Genomic DNA, 22,394 nt, shown 5'->3' with positions numbered 1-22,394 from the left:
CATAGACTATGTCCTACCAAGACCTGGTGCTGTTCTGTGTTTCTTCTTGCTCCCAAGTAACCCAGACACTCCCTTTTTTACGATGTTTCAGAAATGCTAGTTGATGCGTTTATAGACCTCGTTTGCTATCGCTGTTTAGGAACACTATGCTTCGTTTCAATTTCTGCTTTCTCCTAGGCTACTGTTTACACAGTGGAAAGCTTTCTCGGGGCACACGAAGCCTCCTTAATCTCTGTGACACACCATAAAAACAGCAATGCTTCAAGTTTATAAAAGTATATGTGAGTCTATTTTCAGTTCCCGTAAACGAGTACAATAGCCTGAGTAGTTTAGAGAGTAAAGGGTTATTTGGCTTTTGGTTTGGAGATTGGGAAGGTCAAAGGACATAAAGCCCACATTTGCTTGGTGTCTCCTGAGGGGCTTCTTGTAGTCACCTTAGAGGCAGATGGCATTCCAAATCGAGGGGAAGTGGGTTTACTAGCTTGGAACATTGTTCCTCATCTTTTACAGTCAGTAGTGACATCATGGGGAGCCTACCTTTTCTAACCCTAGTTACATCTGAAAGTCCCTGCCTTCAAATGCCATTTGGTTGTGACTTACGGGAATTCAATGTTTACCACCTGAACTTTTTGGTGGATACATTCAAACCACAGTAAAGGACTTTTCCTGAATAGAATAAATACTAACACTGATGAATTTTAAAGACAGATAAGGTATGTTTTATAAAATCTATTCATGATAAAGGGAAAAAGAGAGACTAATATGTTGCCCCCCCCAACCTGTCAGCATGTGGCATACTTTATAGATTCAAATCAAACAATAAGAAATCATATAATCAGTGATGTATATTTCTTTCTGAAAACCAAATTTTTACCAGTCAAAACTCTACAGAAGAGAACAAGTCATGGCTTCCTTATTGATTGATTGATTGATTGATTGGCAGGTTCTCCCTATGTAATCTTGTCCTAGAACTCACTATGTAGACCAGCTAGTCTCAAACCCACAAAAATCGACCTCCCTTTGCACCATGAGTGAGCAAGAATGTTTTTACATGAATATCCTTTCTTGACTTTAAGGCCTGTGGATGCTTCAACCCAGTCACCCATTCCAACATTCAAATGTGTTTCTCGGTCAGGAACCAGTGCACTCTGTTTTGTTGACTATATCATTTATCAGAGCTGAAGCTTTGCATTCGTAGGTCTTTTGTGGGAGCAGCTTAGTCTCAACAAATACAAAATGTCTTAAGAAATAAGAATGAAAAAAAAGAAGTAAGAATGGACATACTTGGAAATGTGGAAAGGAGATTTTGGGTTTTTTTTTGTAAAACTACATCAAGTCTATGAAACATTATTTCAGAGAATTAGATTAAAATAACCTGGGACTGTTAGTTTCTGTTTATCCTGGAAGTTATATTTCTGATTATCAACTAGAAAGGAGAACTTTGAAAGGGGAATGGGAAGTAGTTAAACCTGATATTCTATAGATGAAGCAAAGGTCAAACTTTGAGAAGATAGTGGAATGTGACCATCTTTCATTTAGATTATCGGTGCTTCTCCTTCCCCATCCTTTCTTTAATCATCTTAGCTCAGTGCTAGCCTCATTAGCACTCTCCTGTTTGACTTCCGTCTCTTACTGTTCCTCTTTAAAGCCCTGAGTGTTGGTATAGGATCAAGGAAACTTAAATAAGGAATCCAAAGAGTGGCTTGAGATGACTTCTGGCAGAAGAAGCCTTGCATCTGCCTGTATGCTTTGCTCTCACAAAAACCTTCACAAAACAGTACTTGGCCTCACAAGGGGAATCTAGAACAAGGTTCTCAGGAGAGTTTCATTCATTCATCAAATAGTAGCTACTAAAAAGTCAGCCATGGGCTGGTGGCATAGTACAGTAATGTGCTTGTGATAGAAGCATGAGAATCTGGGCATAAACCTCAGAATGCATGTAATAAAAGCTCTGGAAGTGGTGTGTGTTTCTAATCTCAGCACTCATGAAGTAGAAGCAGATCTAAGGACTCTCTTTTCCTGCAGAGTGTGTGTGTGTGTGTGTGTGTGTGTGTGTGTGTGTGTGTGTGTGTGTGTGAGAGAGAGAGAGAGAGAGAGAGAGAGAGCTAAATATTTAATTAGTTTCGAAGTCAATGGTTTTGCCTCTAATGGCCAGATTATTAGATAATGGAGGAAAAATCAATTCCCAATAGTCAGTTCTTGCAATTCAATAGGAAAATGAGCACAGCAGACTGTGTTTTTCAAAGATGGCCACAGTGTCATCATCTACTCACCATGTTCTTTTTTAACTGTGCCCCGGATACTGTTTATTAAGTGATGGAGCCTGTGTACTACCCTAGGATGTAGGACACTGCGTGTGTTTTCTGATACTAAAATCAGATGGGAGAAGTGATCTCATGTGAGCCCGTCACACTAGGCTAGGAGAAGAGAGACAAGGGAGACGTGGATCTCTAGAACGCTTACATAGGAATCCTGAGCAGGTGTGTCATGGTCCCACTGTCCTAACACCATTGTATTAGAAGATAGCCCAAATTAGTATATTTTGAGAAACTATGTCAGAGGTCTGTCTTAGTTATTTTTGCCTTGCTTTGTCAAAATACTAACCGGCGACAATTTAAAGAGGAAGGATTAGGATTTATTTTTGCCCATGGTTTCAGGTGGTTGAATCCACTATGGTAGGGAAAACTTAATAGAACATCTCAGTTAACATCATAATGGACTAAGCAACAGAGAGAGACAAGAAGCATCTGGGGATACTAGACTACAAAGGAGCTGTTTTTTCAAATGTGCAACCTATAACTTGTGTACCCAGGGTTAATACAATTAACCTTATTTCTTTTACAGCACTTACTTCAATGTGTTTTTGTCCTTTGTTGACTTGGTTGTCACCCTGATTAGAGTGTGACCCGGGGGGAACAGCATGTATCTTCGGTCTCTATATGACAGTATGTCGTGCTAAGATGGTAGAGAATGGGGAGAAAGGACAGATGAATCAGCCGATGAGTGAATTATGTATTTGCGTTAAACCACAAATAATGCAAAGTTGAAAAGGGTTTGGGGTAAAATGCTCCTGAGATGCTTCTATACCATATAAATTATCCTTTTCCAGTGACTAATGTGTCAGCTTACTTGATTTGCCATGAATTTAAAAGAGAAATTGAAAAGGTCTAGAATTCTAATGGAATAATTTGTCATGTTTTTTTCCCCCCTAACTTTTTTCATCTCAAGACTGTGGAACTCAAATTTATAATTTAAATCTTTCTGTGTTTCCTATCCATTTAATTATAGGTTGATTTTCCATGAAACGGGGACTTCTTGGGTATCCCTCTATGAGAGTTCACATGGTTGTGTACTGTGTGTATCTTCTCATAAAGGGCATAACCTTACATATTGAGACATAATTGACTTCAACATCCCCAAGGTACCAACGTCCCGTGTCAGCTGGTGGTGCAAGCTATGGGGATTTTTGAAGCCTGTCTATGGGGAAGTTATGTCAATGTCACACACTATAAAGGCAGTTTTGAAGGTCATTTTAGAATGTTTCAACAAAGTAAAAAAGTCTAAGCTTCCGACTTTGTGACTGTACATGCAATCTATTCTTTACATCTTCACGTTATATATAGCAGTGTAAGATAAAAATGAATGCAATGTGAAGGAAACACAATTAAGCACTATAAATGACCTCAAAATAAATTATTCTAACATGACAAATTCAGTGCATAACAATGGTTTATAATGATAATTTACTGTAACAGGTGTTTCTTAAGGAAATATTAAATAGCAATTTACTGCTAATTATAAGAAAGTGCAGCATTCTTTGAGAAATTTGAAATATATATACATATATATGGAAGAAATTGAGAAATATTTCACCAAATTTGATTAGAAAGCTGAAAAATAATGGTTGTCAACAAGGGGTAAGTCAGGAAGACATTCGTCCAGTCACAATAAAATAATTTTTGTGTCACGAGTTATAGGGAAGATTAAACTCTCTCTTTTATGTCTCTAAGTAATCATGTTGCAAAATCACTGTGGTGAGAAAGCAAAGAGTAGTCAACCAACCAACCAACCAACCAACCAACCAAACAAACAAACAAACCAACAGAAAAGGAATTGTATAACAAGGATGTACAATTAGGTTTACGTTTTGTTTTGTTTTGAAACAGAGTTTCCCTACACAATCCTGGCTGTCCTGAAACTCACTCTTTAGACTAGGGTGGCTTTGAGCCCAAGGAGATCTGCCTACTTCAGCCTCCAGAGGGCTGAGATTAAAGGTGTGTACCTCCACTCCTGGCTTTGCTCAGATCACGTATAAGGCTAGTTAGTATTAACTGTCAATTTGACAAAATCTAGAATCACCCCTTAAAAAGTCTTAATAAGGAGTTACATAGATGGAGATGGTTTGTGGACATGAAAGGCAGGGACTATCTTGATTTTTAATTGATGTAAAAAAAAAAAAAAACAGTCCATGGTGGGTGGCAACATTCATTAGGAAGGGCATAAAAAAGGAGAAAACTAGTAGAGAGAAACTAAGCAAACTATTGTTTTGTCTCTCTTTGCTCTTGATTAAAGTATGATGTAACTATTACTTGAGTTCTTGTCTCCACGTTCCCACAATGGTGGAACTGTAAACTAAACAAACCATTCTCTGTTAAGCTGTTTTTTTTTTTTTCAGGGGAATCTCATCAAAGCAAGAGAAATGAAAGTAGAACAAAGTATACATCGGACAGGTAATCAAATATTGTATAATTCTCTCAAGATTTGTATTGCATATGGCACTTGTCAATTTCATAATATTTACAATTTATTTTTATCTCTTTCCCAATGAACCTTGACTTTTCTATTTGTGTGTTGTATTACTGTTCATAGAGTGTGACAAATCTTAGACCTAGCACTCCTTGTGTAATTATTTCACTTGTGCCGCTTATTTCAGATTTCTAGCATCTGCGCCTTAATGTGCCATCTACTAGCCGTAAACTTGAGAGACTGCGTCGCAGTCCACAGTTAATGAATTGTTCCTTTTCACTTCAGCTTCTGTGGAAATCACTTTCAATCCTCTTGTAAGGATTTCCACTGACTAACATTTAGAGGATGGCACTGTTCAAGGAAGTACGAGAAAAGTGGGGGTGACATTTGGAAATGAGATTGGTCTGTACTTAAAACAATGCATAAATTGTAGGACCACAAATCGTGTTTCAACAGGATGGCCAGCAGCAATAACAAAGCAAAGACCTTACAAAATATGCTGTTCCTTTGTTTATCTGCTTATTTGGCAGAAATGAGTCCTGGGGTGGAAGGACCTAGAAGACATTTTGGTGTGTATCAAGAATGCAGTGGCTATTGTTTTGAAAGCTTAGTTCTTAATTTGAAAGTTTGATTCACAAGACTCTGGATAGTAAGTCTATTTCAAATGGAAGGCTTTGTCTTCAAAGAATAGAACTGTTTTTTTTATACATTTACTCACGAGCTTTGCAGGTAGAAGATGACTTAATCATAGTGAAGGAATATAGACACTATTTCTATTTGAAGGGACAACTTGAACTAGATTTTTACTCACTTCATCTATCATGTTCAAGTTTTTTGTGGTCTCTGTGGATACTTTCAGTGAGTTCCTTTCGTGCTGGTGAACTGATTTATTCATGTGTCATCCAGAAGACACTGTCTTCTTTTAGCTCTCTCTTTTCGTCATGTGTCTTTTTCCCAGTTTTGAAACACCACTGTGTTCTAGGACTATTTACTACTCTTGATCGTAAATGTTGCATAATATTTATAACCCCAGGTTTTTAATTCTATCTGGATCTTGTTCCCTGAACACTTGGTTTTCATGTACAGCTATCTCTCCAACCTGTATCTCTCCTGTACATGACAAATAGAAAACTTTTTTTTTTAAAGCAAAACAACCGAGAAACAGTTCTGGAATCTCGTCATTTTCCCTGTGTCTAAACTGGTTCAAGTCATGGATATTTCTGCTTGCCCACAACTGCCAGTCTTGTAGTTTCCAACTGTTCTGTTATAGGTTAGTTATTTGCTACCTCCTAACAACCATCCCAAACTTAGTGATATAAAGCAACATCATTTGTTATCTCGTAGTCTCTGTGGATCTAAATCTGAGTTTATCTAAGCCAAGTACTTGTGGCACAAGTCACACTGAAGGTGTGTCTGCCAGTTGAGTTTTCAACTGGGAAAATTTCCTTTTAATTTTGCCTTCATGATTGGCAGGTATGCTATTATTCTTGCATATTGATGGACTGAGGGCCCTTTGTTTCTTATAAACTCTTAGTTAGAGACGAGATTCAGCGACATGTAGCTGTGTTTGCTCAGAGCCAAGTCAGCAAGACAGTAAGAGATATCAATGCCACTCTAGATAGAAACAGAGGCTCGTGCTTCCCGTTCTCAGCTATGAGCTCCCATTAGGCTTTGGTATTCAGCTGCTTGAGAACAAGTCAACAACTACAGCATACACTCAAGGAGATGATACCAGCAAACAAAATAAGCATGGATACCAAGAGGTGGGGCCACTGAGAGCTATGTTGAATGCTGCCTCCCGTGCTCTTTTATATTAAGATCTTAAAAGATCAGCATTATATCACAATAAAGTGCAAATCAAACAATTGATAAGGGATTCCCCTCTGTATGGTGTGAATGTGTGTTTTTTTTTAACCATTGGTTAATAAAGAAGCTGCTTTGGCCTATAGCAGGGCAGAATATACCCAGGCTGGAAGAGATGTATAGAGTAGGTAGAGTCAGAGAGATGCAGTGGAGCTGCCCAAGGATAAAGATGCCAAACAGAACCTTACCTGGTAAATCACAGCCTCGTGGTGATACACAGATTCATAGAAATAGGTTGATTTAACAAGTAAGAGCTGGTTAATAGGAAGCCTGAGCTAATAGGCCAAACAGTGTTGTAATTAGTGTAGTTTCTGTGTGATTATTTGGATCTGGGCATCTGGGAAGCAAAAGAGCAGTCTCCCACTATAAGTAATATTTCATACAATGGATGTTCAGAAGTTGTTCCATGTCTCTCAAAACTTGAACAATCAAAGAACCCTGCCTGCATGAGAGTAATCTCACCTGATCCTCTCCATTATTCCTCTAATTTTATCTTTGCTGCAATGCCCTCTTAACATATTTCTGCTTGAGGACGTGCCTGTGTCTGAGTATTCATCCCTTGGAGACTCCTGCACATATTTGCTCCCTTATCTGCATGTCTCTGTGCATATTATTTGCATTCAGGGCAAATAGTAGGAGTCATAGGACACAGTGGGGCATCCCACATGCTTTGCATCTTAATGATAGTGAAAATGGGTACGTTTGTATTCGTTCATGTCTGTTTAAGATCCTGCACAGAAGAGGCAGAAGAGGCATGCAGCACATTTGTTTGTTTGAGAAAGGCATACTGTCTTGGCTTCTTTTAGAGCTCTTGAATGGAGTTCAATTTCTAAATATGTGAAACTACACATTTTTGCTTGTTTTTGTGCATAAATGTTTTATTTCATCAACTTTTCAAACCTGTGAAGCCAGTTCTTTATTATCATTTCCTTCTTTTACACATTAGAAGTGTGAGGCTCAGAGAGGGAGTGAAGTTTGTACAGTTGAGATCTGGTGATGCCAGCAGAGAAATGCGTGTTGTCCTCACAGCGATTCTCTTCCGCCTTTCCACTCCGCTCTTTGGAATGCATCAAAGGGATGACGTCAGTATTCGGACCTGCTCCACTGATGAAGAAACTTCACCGGGGGACTAGGAACCATATTGACGCAATTAAAGAAGCAAACATAAAATTGAATCAGAGCTATCTTATGCCTAATCAAAAAGTACTGAATTCAGACAGAGACTGAGCAAAAAGATGGCTGAAGGAAAATTCAGGATGCACAGTTTAAGGGTTACCTCTGTCCCCACGTAAGCTGTACAACATTGCAATCTGTCATTTTCCTTAAATGAACCCATGCTCCTTCTCTGTAAAAAAGACATACTCCCCAAAAGTGATTATATGAGAACAGAATGAGGAAAAATTGTCATAAGTACTATTCCTACAGGAATACGAGGCATGACTTCTGTAACTATGGGAAATTATCATTTTACTTGAAATGTGAACTGAAAGCAATGTAAATTTTTAAATGACTGTATTTAAAATCCATCTATGTGAAGTCTACATAGCTTGTAAAATGCATTTAATGATTAAGTTGTGTAGAAATTACTATTAGTTAAATGCAACTTGCATTATTCTTTTATAAAGGACACACTAGTTTCTTCATTGGGAACTAAAAAAATATACATCATGGACCCTTGCTCCATAAAAAGCATTTGGCTACAACATATAGAAATAGTTAGACACATACAGTAATCGACGTATGAAAGTATAATTTTTATTTGATTAATTAGTCTAGCCAACTCTTAATACATGCATTTTAAAGTCTATCTAGAGTTCCAAAATATGGCCATCCACTCAAGAGTGTGATCTTAGATATCTGAGTCCATAAACTGTTTTGGTTAATGTACTTCCGCAAACACGGGACTCAGGCACACAGAGAACACCTGGAACTTTGGTTTTTAACTCATAGTTTCGCAGCCAGCTTTGTCCTAGAGGTAGTATAACCAGACAGTCTGTCTCAAGCATATTATTTCCTCTCCAGAGCTCATCTTAAAATGCAAGGCGGACATGTTTAATTTACAACTTCAAAAAAATCTACTGTTTTTGGGTTTTTAGACAAGGAAGGTCTCACTACGCAGCTCAGGCTGGCCTTAAACTCACCGTGCAGCCTTGGCTTTCCTCAGAGTAATGGTATCCTACATTATCTTCCCAAGTGCTGGGGTGATAGGCACTGACTATTATATGCTGCTAATACTTTCAGATAACTTTGAAAGATTTATCTTATTTTTAATTTACTTATGTAAATGGAGTAGACATATTGTTTGAAGGTGTGCTTGCTTATGTGACGTGCAGACTGGCTGGCACAAGCCCCCAGGATTTTTCTGTCTTTGCCCCCAGTGAGGTCACAAGCATGTCTTCCACACTGGGCTCTTGATGTGTTGTGATGAATTGTGAGTTTGATTCAACCTAGAGTTACCTTGGAAGAGAGTTTCAATGAAGGATTGTCTACAATGGGCTGGACTGTGAGCATGTCTGTGGGGGGTTATCTTGATTAAATTAATTGATGTGGAAGAGCAAGGACATTGTGGAGGTCAATATTCCCTAGGAAGGGAGTCCTGAATGATGTGAGTGAAAAAAATCATTCGAGATGAGTACAAATCTAGCCAACAAATGGACATGCATGTGTCTGCTTCCTTCCCCTGTGGACTGGAGTGAGGGGACCAGCGACTTGAAGTCCCTGTCTCCTTGAATCTGATGGATTGTAACCTGGAATTGTGGGTTAAACGTAAAGCAACCCTTTCTCCCCCAAACTGCCCGTTGTCAGGGCAATTCATTAAAACAATATACATGAAACTAGAACATGTAGATATGGGGGTCAGTTCAGGTCCTCACTTGACTCAGCAAGAAGTTTTGACTCGCCGAGCCTTCTCACTAGCCCTAGATACCATTTGAAGTAGTGAATCATGGTTCATCTCAAGACCCAGCTAGGAATTAAGACACAATTTTATTAGAACTGTTCGTGATGGTTGCCATATTCTAAGCATCCAAATGCTAAATAATATCGCTGTGCAGAATCTGTACCCATTTAGAATGAGCTGTCAGTAACATAATGACTTTTTGTTTTTGTTGCTGTTTAATTAGGCTATTGTTCATGTGTCTCTTTTCTTAATGATTCTATATTCTTTTAAATTCTTTCCCATTATCTGTCATGCCCCCCTTGTTTCTGTGTTTTGAATTTGAAGAGTTGTGAAGAGTTTCAAAAGCTATCCCAAGAACAATTGAACATTTTTTCCTTGCTTTACTCATCTGTATATTGTAAATCATTCTCTATGTAAGTGTACTATAGAAGTTCTAAGAGGCTACCCAGACAGTGTGGATTCAGAGGACTGGCTACTGTAGCCAGGATTCCATGAAGTTACTCTGAAAGGCCTCTCGCGGAAACTCCCCCGACTGCTCATTTCCCCTGATTCTTTTCTGTGCTCTTCTATTTCTCAGTAAAAGAGAAGAGGAAAGAAAGGCTTTAATGACCACAGCAGCATGCTGGCACATAGACCTTTTTATAATGACAGCCCCCTCGTGATTAGCTAACTTGTAAATATTTAAAAGGCAGAACATGAATTTCTGATAAAATAATTAGTGACAATATTCAGTAAATATTTTCTGGAGGATTTCTTAGCAAGGTATGAATGGCCCCTAGCTTCTGATTCAGATTTTGCTGGCAACTGAAACTTAGTTGAAAATAACTTAGAAAGAACATTGAGATCAAAGAGCTCATGATTCACAAGCAGGAGCGAAGCGATTTTAGCCAAACAGATTATATCTTCAGAGATGACTGTGATCTGGCATTATCAGGAAGCACACAGAAGCTGTAACTAGAAGGAAGAGGGAGAAACCAAGTTTCTAAAGAAAAGTGAAGGCACAGAGAAGTGAAAAACCAGAAAGCAATGCAAGCTACCATGGTCACCCACAGAATCCACAGCACGTCAAATGGCCACAATGACATATTTGGTTTAAGAAAGCAATGGACTCCACTTACTAATCTGAGAAATATGCACTAGGTGATTCCTGTGTGGCAGGAACTAGGGATGTGGAAGTGAGCCTACCATATAAAAATTTCTATCATCCTTGAGAGGGGTAAGTTACTGAATAAACCAGACCAAATGCACAAACTTAATAACGAGAGACACAAATGTGGGAGGTAAAAACATACTAAGACAGTAAAGGCCATGGTTATGATCATGTCTGTTGGCTTCTTAGTCTCAGTTGTTGCCATGCTGAAGGGATTGTGGGGCTTGAGGAGAAACAGGACTCTCAGTTGGAGGTCACAATTGTGGTGGGCTTAGTAAGAGACAGTGGAGGCATATCATCAAATGGTAGCAGGAAGGGAGAGAGAAGTGGTGAGATCCAGGATTGAGAAGACTTTCTTGTGAGATTGTGTGTGAGACAGAAGGCTTGCAGTCAGTGATGTCCTCAGCAACTGGAGTTGGAGAGAAAAAAAGGACACCGTGAGAACATAGCAAGAGTTTGGTGATGACAATTGATATTTGAACTCGCTATTAGGATACAAGCAAAGGTTATTTGTAGACATCTGGCTGCAAATAAAACAGTCATTTTGAGTATTGGGTGAAAAGAAAGCCTGCATGTAAGAATGACCGTGAGCTCAGACCACGCACTGATATGGGAAGTGCTTCACACAGTCATGAGATTGCAGGGTGGTTAACAAGTATTTACTGGTTTCCTACTGTTCCCAAAACACTCTCTTGAGCGGTAGTAGATGACACATGAAACCTTGTAGGAACACACCTGTAAACAATTGTAGTGGTACATATGGTAAGATGTGGTTTATGATAACAGGAAGACAGAATCCAAAAGGACCTCCTAGGGTATGATTGGAACAAGCCAGAGAGCTAGGTAGGTGAAAGGACAGATTCTTGCAAAAGGAGTCACTTTACTACTTGAAGGCATGCTTCAGGGAGGACAGGTGGACTGGTAAGGTAGCCAAGCTGGACCTGAGAATGTGCAGCTTGAGAGAAGTCAGGGGGACAGGGCTGAACGCAAACAATTGTGCTATGGTGTCAGATGAGGACTTCCGATTTAATATTTGAATATCATTTGGATTAAAAGATAAACCAAGAAAACTTTATGACTTGGAAGACATTGGACAACAATTAGATCATTGTTTCAGAATATTTATGGATAAGGCAAGGTACTGTGTGGAATACGTTGGACATAGTGGCTTGATCTCACTTGGATGACTGATAACCAAGACTGTGGATAATAAATGGGACATTTTTCATCTTTATCTGACCCAGAAACAGGAAAGGCAGGAGATAGTTTCCACCTGCACGTGGCAATAAAGCCATGAGGTTTGAGTGAGTGGAAGAGTCACGACGGACGTCACAGTAACACAATAAAGTGTGCGTGGTGTTGAGAACAGAGGAGACAAAGAAACCTTATGCAGCAGAGAGATCCCAGTCCTCTCAGATGGGATGGAGAGAAAATATTTGAGGGGATCAAGGTGAGCAGAAATCAAAGTTGCTATCACCTGCCTCCCCGGTGATGGTTTAACAACATTACATAAAGGAACATATGTTGGTACCATAGCCACATTCTTGAGAGAATATCAAATAAGGGAGAATATAACACATTCATTATTCTCAAATCTATTGACAGACCCTTCTTAGGTGTGCTGCTTACACTTCGCAGCTGCTCTCTTACCTCCCTTTCTCTTTGTGTCAGATAAATATTGGATGCAATTATATTTAGATGGGACTGGATTCAATTTGGTACTGACAGCTGTTCTTTCAAATTGTCAGTCTTTGTTTGTCCTCAGACCTTTTATATATAAAATTATCAACTTGGTGATCATTTATGGCCCCTTGAGAATAGAAGTTATTAAAGGATCACACACTTTGAAAACACACATTGCCATGAGAACCTCTCAGCTGTGGCTGGAGTCTGTTATTTTGGATAAAAGGGCTGCATTAGAATTCTCTCTCTCTCTCTCTCTCTCTCTCTCTCTCTCTCTCTCTCTCTGTCTCTCTCTCTCTCTGTCTGTCTCTCTCTCTCTCTCTCTCTTTCTCCAAGCTTGGTTACTTTACTGAGACTCATTTATGGAGTTCTTTATTGAGACACATTCAGTTAGGGAAGAAGAGGAAAAAGAAGGGAGGAAATGCAGTAGCTACATAAGAGTGAAGGAAGCACCATAGGGAAACTGATGATGGAGCGTGGTACTTAGAAAGAGGAATGTGTGCAAGTCACAAGGGGACTTTGTGAGTGTTTGCATGTGAAAACATTCCGATGATAGTTGTTGGAGTGAAAAGTAAGAAAGTGCATGCTGTTTCTAATGAGATAGTTCAGAGAAAAAGAGAGAGAGAGGGAGAGAGAAAGAAAGGAGACACATACACACACACACACACACACAGAGAGAGAGAGAGAGAGAGAGAGAGAGAGAGAGAGGAGAGAGGGGGGTAAGGGGAGGAGGGATGGAGGAAGGCAGAGAGAGGAGAAAGAGAGGAGAGAGAGATATTACAAGTTACTTCCTCATGGCTTCTGATGAACATATATGCATTTAAATTTATTCTTTTCAGAAAGACGTGAGTGCACAACAACAGAGCAACATCATGGGAGAAATGCTTGCTATTCTGCTAAGGAATTCGCTTTGGACAATTTTAACAAGCACAGTCAGTGTGCAGAAACACTATGGGCTTCCTGCATTCATTCTCTCCAACTACCCTTTTGTAGCAACCCTTGTGTGACAAGAGTCCTACTGCAACGGTGGTATGTTTTCTATATTTCTCCTCTCTCCCTTTTGCTAGCTTGTTAGACACAATGTGTTCAAATTCTGTGTGTTGTTAAATCAATCAGGGTCCTTGAAGGCAAGAAAATACATGCTAGATTCCAACTAATTTATCTCAATGAAGAGACCAATCCTGGATGTACAGACTTGTTGAGCTGTCTGGTTAACTTCAGAAAGGCTATTAACTGGATCAAATACATTTCTTTTTGTATTTGTTCCATTACAAATATTTTTCAAAGAACTTTTTTTCTAAGGAGTAAAACACCAGTGGAAATTAGCATTATTATGAAAACTTCTGTCATCAATATTTTACCAGGATGAGAGAGCTCCTATGAGAGAGAGAATTCTTTCCCAGCTCTTTTTAGAATATATTTGTGGTTATTCTGTAATGAAGCTAAGGTCTGTCAGAGGCTTAACTTACGAGAACTGATGCTGTGGTAGAGAAAGCATCGTGCTTCCTAATCCCAGGAATTTTGTTCTCATTGTTCTTCATCATTCAACAGTGTTTTCTAACAACAGCGTAACAAGGAATGGCAGGATGGCGGGAGTCTCTAGAAGGTGGTGGGACCTTGAGACATCACTTCTTTGTTATTTTGTCAAAAGGATTACCACTAAGCAAATTGAATGACTAAATGATTTTTATTTATTCCTTTGGTCAATACCACTGTTCAAAGCTACTAAATTTGGGGATAATTTGTTATATAGTACTGCTGGTTTTAGCTTTATTGTGACATATTTCATGCATAATAAAATTAATCAGTGCTATAGACATGTGTTTTTCAAAGACATAACTAATACAAGCATTCCTCATTGAATTGAGACACTGTTACCACCCCACCAATTTCCTTCAGCCCTATCCCCTAGACCAGAGTAACCACCAGTCAGGAAATTTTTGCTTAAGCAAATTTATATAGATTATTACAACCTGAAGATGAGGACTAGAAAAGTTCACTTATATAGTGATTTTGCCATCATCATTAGAGTCTAGAAGGCTAATGTGTTTTTCTTTCCGTTCATTCTCTAATTACTATGTTAAACAATTTTATCCCATTGGTTTTCTTCTTTCCCATAAATTGAAGACTGAAAATAAAACATCTGAGTTCTCAACTGTAACCAAAGAGAGTGACAGCAAACCCACAAATGTATACTCGACAGTTTTGATTCAAGCCTGCAGTCTCTTTTGGGCAATGAAATGAATAAATGGAAAATAATGGTGTATTTCGCAAGAGTAGCATTTCCTAGGGATTCCCATCATCATTCTTCCACTTCTCATTATTTTGATATTAAAAAAATAATGTTGAACATAGTTTCTGGGTAATAATAGGCGATGACAATATCATTGGGATTATGAAATACCAAAACATCTCAAAATACATAAGCATAATGTGGCTAAGATCCTAAAATAAAAATTGAATTTGTAAAAATAGTCAATGGAATGTTTCACATTTACACAAAATAAATTTTATTTTTATTAACATGTATATTTTTTTCCCTTTGGCCTTTGGAAGAACTTAAAGAAAAAATATTTCATAAGATAACATTTAAAATACTCTTTTAAACTAAAATCTAAAACTGCATCCAGTGACCCTTGATGTTGAATGTACACAAAATAAGACTTGAGACACTCAGAGTTAGCAATGCAGAGAGATAGCCACATTTCAGATCAGGAGGACAATGTAAAGAATGAGCTTTTGTGGATGGAGCTCAGTGATGAATAACCGTACAGCTGAGATGCACTGTAATTCAGGGAAAATCCAGCTACTGGCTTGGGACTGTTATCTGCTTATTTGTTTTTGTTTGTTCAGTACTGGAGATTGAACTCAAGACTTCATGCCACCAGCTGGACTAAAAAAGCTCTGAGCCGCAGCCCTTCTTTCCAATCATATATATTTTGGTCACCTTTGCAAAGTAACCCATATGCAGACACACCATTCTTTGAAACTAGTGGGGAAGATTAACCCTAAATTAACCATGATAGGGAGGTCATGAAAAAAATCAACAATTCACCCGAGTCTTCAAGGATTTTGGACATTGCATGGGATGACAAGATGGCTCAGTGAGCAATGATGCTGTGCTCAAACCCGATGGCCTAATTTCGATTCCTTGGGCCTGCATATTGAACTAAAAAATACTCCTGAAAGTTGTTCCCTAATTTTCATATAGATACTATGGAATCCACACACACATACACACTAAAAATATATGTAATAAAAAATAAATAGCATCATAAAATTTAATGACTTGCAAAATGAAGGTCCTAGGTCAGACAAAGTGAGCTACATTTGGGTCTTACCCCATAGTGTCTGATTATTAACTCTCAGTTCAAGCCCTGACTTCAGAATACTTGTCATGGTTCGTTAGCCATATTAGAGTGTCAGCAGTCTTGTCCTGCCTGCAAGAGATGCTAGTACAATGATGGAAAAGGATTGTAGGAGTAACCAACCAATATCTGATTTGCCTTAAAGCCCACTCCATGAGATAGAGGTCCTAATCAACACTACTTGGGTTACCAAGAGCCTGAGACTAGAAATCTCAGAGACCTAGGGCAAATCTAGATATTGTTATTTTCTAAAAAACAAAAACAAACAAAACAGGGAAAAAAGAAGAGTAGCAAAAAATGGAATTCCTAATGATATGCTGCTGTACTCATAGATCAGTGCTTTGTCCAGCCATCATCAGAGAAGCTTCCTTCTGCAACAAATGGGAACAACTACAGAGACCTAGAGACAGTCCCTATGCAGAGAATGAGAGACCTTGAAATATTTAGCTGGAAGCAGCCATTAAATCCCTCCCCTTAAAGCTCAGTGAATCCTGTAAAAGAGCAAGCAGAAAGAGTATAGGAGCCAGAGGTCACAGAGGACACTAAGAAAACAAGGCCCATTAAATCAACCTGACCAAAGCACATATGAGCTTATAGAGCGTGAGGCAGCATGCACAAGGCCCGCGCAGGTCTGCATCAGGCCCTTTGGGTACATATTATGACTTCCAGATTAGCGTTTTTATGAGATTGCTAGGAGTACCAACAAGCATGTCTTGTTTCTTTGGCTTTGTCTTGGGCTCTATTTCTTCTATTTGTTTGTTTGTTTTTTTTTTTTATTCCAAAGTGTTAGGATTTGGTCTATCTTTTTACATTATTTTTATTTTATTATTATTCTTAAAAATACCATTGAGAACTTCTTGAACAGCAGCTTATGCTATTTCCTGTAGAAAGCCTACTGATATACCCTGCTGTACAGAAAACAACTCAGACACTTGTCAACTGTTGATACAGGTGGTAGTTCCTAACCACATTTTATGTGCTTGAAAATGTAAAATTCAGGTGTAGCTGTCATAACATAAATAAACACTAGAATGTATCACATTTTCAAATAATTCTTTAAGATCTTAGGAAATTATTCAACAATATAAAATTTTTAGTTTATAAACTTTGTTTAAAGTAAACAGGTTTAGGCATATCTTAGAGCATTTGTTGTCAGATCCATTATTATAAAATTTATTTAAATGTTTTAGAAAATACTCCACTGGAAAAATATGTATATTAGGAAATAAAACTACATGACTTTGGATTAAAGATTAAAAAAAGAAATCTTAGATTGTATCAGGAGAGAGGCTCTTTGATTATCAGAAAGCCTCCTTTAGTGGTAGGCACATATTGATGTTAAATGAATAAATAAAATTAAATCAGCCAAGGAAGAGTATCAATCAACCATGCCACATTTAGAGATCTGTAACAATCATCTTGATAATTCTGAGACACAAACCTGGTACTTATCAAGGGATTCTTTTAGTTTTTATATGCTCCACGTTGCTAGGTAGATTCCTTTAAATGATTGTTTACATTCATTTTACTTTGGGAAGCCAAGGCTAAACACACTGTGCTATGCTCTGTCATCGTATTCTAAATGGTATCGGTTTATTTCTGAATGATCAGATTGACCTAAAATTGTTGTCCAGTGTAGCTTCAAACAAAAATATTAATTTTCATACCACAGAATTCACTTCAATACTATTCATTGCAATTCCTTCCTATTTCTGCTTTCCATTTGTGATTCTGCAGGCTTCTTCCATCTCTGGCTTCATGCACAGTGGCAAGTTATGGGAGAACTGACTTGGTGAATGCTTCCAGTATTGGAGGACTCTCTCCTGTCTATTCTGTGTCAAATACACATAAAACTGTAGGAGAAAAAACAGACTTCAATACAGAATTTTCATTATGCATTAGATGCCTGTAAAATTCTTTACTAAGTGCCGTAATTGCACATATGCAGTTTGTCACCTGGCATATGTAAACACGAAATTATTTGATATTATTGCATAGTTACATCAAAATGCCAAGCAGGAAAAAAATGGCATCCAATATTCACCCAGGGTTTAGACATGAGGCTTTTGTTTGATGGGCCAGCATTTATAATTCTATCACGAAGCGTCTTTTTCCATAGTGCTCACAGATTGCCAGTAAAAGATAATCCTTCCCTTGTGAACGTGCTTTATATCACATGCCGTCCACGTGCTGATGAGATCTTTGCATGGGTGATGCCAAGAGAGTAGTTTATCTGTGGAGGGAGAGACGCCCATAAGTGATAATGAGCCATGTGTGTCTTCCAGCACTGGAAATAAGTTGTTGCAATTGAGGTTAATTTTGACTAGCTCAAAAAAAAAAAAATTAAAATGGAGAATGACCAGTTCCTGGCTTAATTCTAAACTGAGAGAGACAGCTCAGTGGGTAAAGGCACTTTCAGCCAAGTTCGGCAATCGGAGTTCCATCCCTGGAAGTCACAAGAGAGAAGGTAGGAAGAGAGAAGAGAGAAGCAATTTCTGCAAGCTGTCCTCTGACCTCCAGATGCATACCATGTCATAAATATGCCCATCCTCATACAAAATAAATATATAAATGTTAAAAAGGCTATAAAATCAAACATTCCTTAATTGCATTTTACTTTATTCGTTCTGTTTTGTAGCCCTTTGGCTTTTCCTCTGTGCCTGTGTTCAATGAGCTCTTTGGAAGTCTGAATTCTCTCTATTTTAGGGGCTATGTTCATACCTCATTTGCTTTCCACTGCTTCAAAACTATTTATCTCACTCTTGCCTTGCGCCCTGGTTTTTCTTGGTATGGAATAACCTGTGAGGAAATTCTGCAAGGGAGAGGAGGGAGGGGATTTTATAGGTGATGTGATGTTTTTCTTCTCTCAGCCAACTCCGGGAACTGCTTTAAATTGAGAGATAAGCCACACCAACTCACAGCATTTCCTTATGAATTCATGACCTTCTTTCTGTGACTGAGAAAATGAACCAAGCTGGAGACCTGGGTCATATTTCTTATTTTCCCTAAATGTTTTGATTCTTTCTGATTAACTTACCACAGATGATGACCTGAGTCATGGGTTTTGGTGTTGCAACTGTTGCCTATGTACATGCACAGTAGATATTGTCGTGGAGACTGATGGCAGCGGGGAGCTTGTTAGGGAGCTTCTCAGATGGCTTCTCTTGATTGAGACCTTTTGTTTCTCTATTTCTTGACCTCCATTGGAGAGAGTCATAACGGCAGGTCTGCTACTGGCTTTTATTCTCAAGTTTCTTTGGCTGCAGGGAGAAGCTTCCATTATCCCTGCATTCAAAAGATTCTCCTGAAAAGCAATGGGTCAAACCTTTCAAAAAAAAAAATGAAAAGGAAATTGATTTATTCTATCGACCCCTCCCCCTTACCTTTTAAAAAATCAAGAGCCTGAAGTTCTTGGAGGAAGAGAAGAGAAAGAAATAGAAATAAGATAAAGAGAAAGGGAGAGTGGGATAGGGAAGGGAGAGAGAGGGGGAGAGAGAGGGAGATTTAGAAGGGAAGGGAGAGAGAAAGAGAGAGAGGGAGGGAGAGAGAGCTCATTCATACCAGTTCTTGACTGGACAGTGGCAGACAGGGACAGGCATGGATTGCTGGGAAGAGTCGGGGCTTCCAGTCATATCTCCGAGAAAGCTTTCTACCCACTAGTTTCTGTTTCCAGGACTTGTTTCTCTTTCATGTTCTGTTCAAATGTAGTTCCTACACCAGGGGCAGCACAAGAAGCTGAGGGATTTTATCTGACTTACGTTGGTCCTCCCAGCCTCCAGACTGCCATTTACTTCTTAGCTCTCAGAGGACATGTGGTCTTCAAGGGAAAAGATTGAGCCAACAGTTAAGGATAATTTTGCCATTGAAACAAACACACATGAACTCTGGGTCAATACACAAAAATGAAAAGGCAAGGAAAGAACTTGGTTGGTGAAGATCCTGGAAGAACTGGAGATCAAAGAGGAAGCTAACTAACTGAGTTGGAAGTGCCCTGTAGAAGCAGTGTGCATAGGGGTGGAGCCAAAAGGACAGTCACAGACTCAGAGGTGGGGCTTCTTCAACAGGCTGCCTTTGTCAGAAGAGAGTGTTTGGTGCTGATTGGTCTCTCTTCACCAACCTTGAAAACCGATGTACAGAAACCTTAGTTTTCCCAGAGAGATCTGCAAATTGACGAACAGTGGTTGAGCAATAGACCACAAAAGCATGGTAGCTTGAGAGTCAGAATACCCTGCCCTTGAGTAGACTGAACTGGCTATGACCTTCTCCTCTCTACAGAGGACTGAACAGGAGGAAATAAGACAAACTTGAAAACTTTGTTGGACAGCTTCTAGAAGGATCTTTAACCATTTGTACTAGTACATTTAGCCAAACAATTCCTTAGAGACAGAAATTTGATTTGAATAATAGTAGAGGGTATTTAAGATCTTGACGTCTTGGAAGAGGGTGCCATAAAGAATAAGGAGTGATAATCTGTAATAAATATACTAGCTAAAATTTAACACTAATAGATGCCATGTACTGCAGTGTAAAAAAATATTGTAACTCATATAATCTTCTTAATGCAAGGTACAGCATTTATTATTATTATCCCATCTTGTACATGAAGAACCTGAGAAATGCAAGTTAGAGTACTTCTTCATTGTTAGATTGTTGATGTATTATTGTAGAATTTACAGAGAAACCTGAGGTAGAGTAATGATATTGTTAGAACACAAAAGGAATTAGTAGCCCAACACAACTCACTATTTATAGCTAGGCTTCTATTCACCTGCTATACAAGTATAACTGTGAAATGCATCTACTCTATTGATTCACCCATTATGTATCAAATTAGGAATATTGATGCTAGTCTAACACTATTTCGTATTTAAAATAGTGTGTTAGAATGCTTACTGGCAGCAGACATCCAACATCTTTTGCCTAAGATCTAGAGTCTGCTAACTTTTGATTCAGACTTTAGTTTCCTTGGTCACATGGAGAAATCACTATTGATGTTCCCTCTGAAGAGGTAGCCCTGAATCCAAAGTCTAAGGAGAAGGATACAGAGAAGGTTCTCACACGTGAGAGCAATGATTCAGATTGGGAGTTTCTTGAGAAGCTTCCTATTTCTTCTGGCTTCTCTTCTATTGAGCCATAGCATCCCATTGAAAAATATCTGAAGATGGGTTCAGACAAGACACAGGAATGGTTGCAAGGTTCAGTCAAGCCTCACTTTTATTCCTGGCTGATAAGTCTCATCATCGAGCCATGCCCTGAGTCTACTTTGCTTTGGTTTGCTGGCTTTATTTCTTGTTTAGACAGCACCCATTGTTAAGTTAGAGTCTCTCTGTGTACTGTGCTCTTCTTTTGAAACCGTGGGCCCTCTAACTACTCCTGAAGGTGACTCCTTATCCTCTCTGTCTCACTGAAGTGATACCTGCTTGACTGTCAGTTTGATGTTATTTACAATTATCATGGAAACAAACTTTGGGGTATGCTTGTAAGAGATCTTCTAGATTAGGTTTACTGAGGTGGGAGAACTCACCTCAATTGTGGTTGGCACCATGGCATATGCTGTAGTCTAAGACTGAATAAAAGAGAGAAAGACACCTAATTACCAGCATTCATCTCTCTCTGCTTTTTCACTGTGGCTGCAATATGACCAACTGCTTCATTCTGACTCTATGCTTTGCCAGCCATGATTGACTGTACTCACAACTCTTTTTGTCCAGTGTTGTTTCTCAGGAGACCAAAAAACAAATAACTGATAAGCCTCTTCAGGGCCTTTCTCTAAGATGCACAAATAATTTCTTCTAACTGGGTTACACTAATGCTTTTTTCTTTTTGCTTCTGATTGCATTTTGAAGTGAATAAAGAGCATCTTCTTCAAGCAACAGAACCACCAACTCCATCTGATTCTGATTCAACTCACTCTGTGACATCTTCATGGTAGTCTCTCACTTACTCATTAACACAGATGTGTTCTCTGGGCATGGACATAGGTTATTGTATACAAGAAAAGCCAATTCACTGCCTTCTCTTGTGTCCTGGGGTACCTGGTTTCTTTGCCTCTGATAAGCTTTACTCTGATTTTTCTAGCAAGGAATCTATTTGATACAGTCAATGAAGCCAAGTTTCTGGCCATGAACATGCTGGTCACCTTCTACCTTGTTGCCCACAGCACCAAGAGGGAATTTATGGAGGCTCTGAAGAGCTTCTGTGTTTTAGGCTCAAGTGTAGGGTAGCTACACTTTGCCTTGGCTAAATTATTTGGTTGAAAAAGATATGAACTTTTTGCATGGATTCAGAGGAAAGGCACATTGCAGTAGGAGGAAGTTTGAGATTATGTGTCATAAAATATAGAAGCTGGGTGCTGGAGACATAGTTCAGCTTCTGAAAGCATTGGGAGCAATGGATATTCTGTCTGAGGTCCCAGGTTTAATTCCCTAAAACCCCAGAGTATCTCACAACCATCTGTAGCATCAGTCCCTCTGGATCTAACCTTCTACCCCTTCCATCATTCATGGTGAGAGGCATGTACATGGTACACATTCATGCAAGCAGACAAAGCAACTATATACATAAAATGAATTAGTTAATAAATACGGAGTCTGAAAGAAAGACTGCTTCATTTTTATAGTCTAAAAGTAGGTCATAATACAAGATTCTTTCCTACGAGCGAATGATCTGATAGTCATCACTTTAC

At 38.8% G+C, this 22,394-nt stretch overlaps 2 long non-coding RNA genes across 4 annotated transcripts in view; one reads left to right on the top strand and one right to left on the bottom strand.

Moving 5' to 3' along the window:
* LOC125417642 (uncharacterized) overlaps positions 1 to 22,394 on the top strand; it is a 49,706-nt gene that overhangs the window by 14,605 nt on the left and 12,707 nt on the right. Inside the window, exons 2-5 of one of the 3 annotated variants that reach the window (XR_015005071.2) lie at positions 4,676 to 4,730; positions 11,903 to 12,108; positions 13,181 to 13,370; positions 21,556 to 21,631. This is a non-coding gene — a long non-coding RNA (uncharacterized LOC125417642). Of the gene's footprint in view, positions 1 to 4,108; positions 4,275 to 4,675; positions 4,731 to 11,902; positions 12,109 to 13,180; positions 13,371 to 21,555; positions 21,632 to 22,394 lie in introns of those variants that run through there. The other 2 variants (XR_007237193.3, XR_007237192.3) reach the window with 2 other exon arrangements.
* Positions 13,777 to 19,703, bottom strand: LOC125417643 (uncharacterized). Its single transcript, XR_007237194.3, has 3 exons — positions 19,271 to 19,703; positions 18,747 to 19,013; positions 13,777 to 17,942 (listed from the first exon to the last, which is right to left on the bottom strand). It is a non-coding gene; the product is annotated as an uncharacterized LOC125417643 (long non-coding RNA).

This window comes from Myodes glareolus, chromosome 14 (genome assembly GCF_982192425.1).
Source record: "Myodes glareolus chromosome 14, mMyoGla1.1, whole genome shotgun sequence".
Classification (NCBI taxonomy): Eukaryota; Metazoa; Chordata; class Mammalia; order Rodentia; family Cricetidae; genus Myodes; species Myodes glareolus.
Note: the sequence above shows the minus strand (reverse complement) of the source record. Positions and strands in the feature narration are given on the sequence as shown.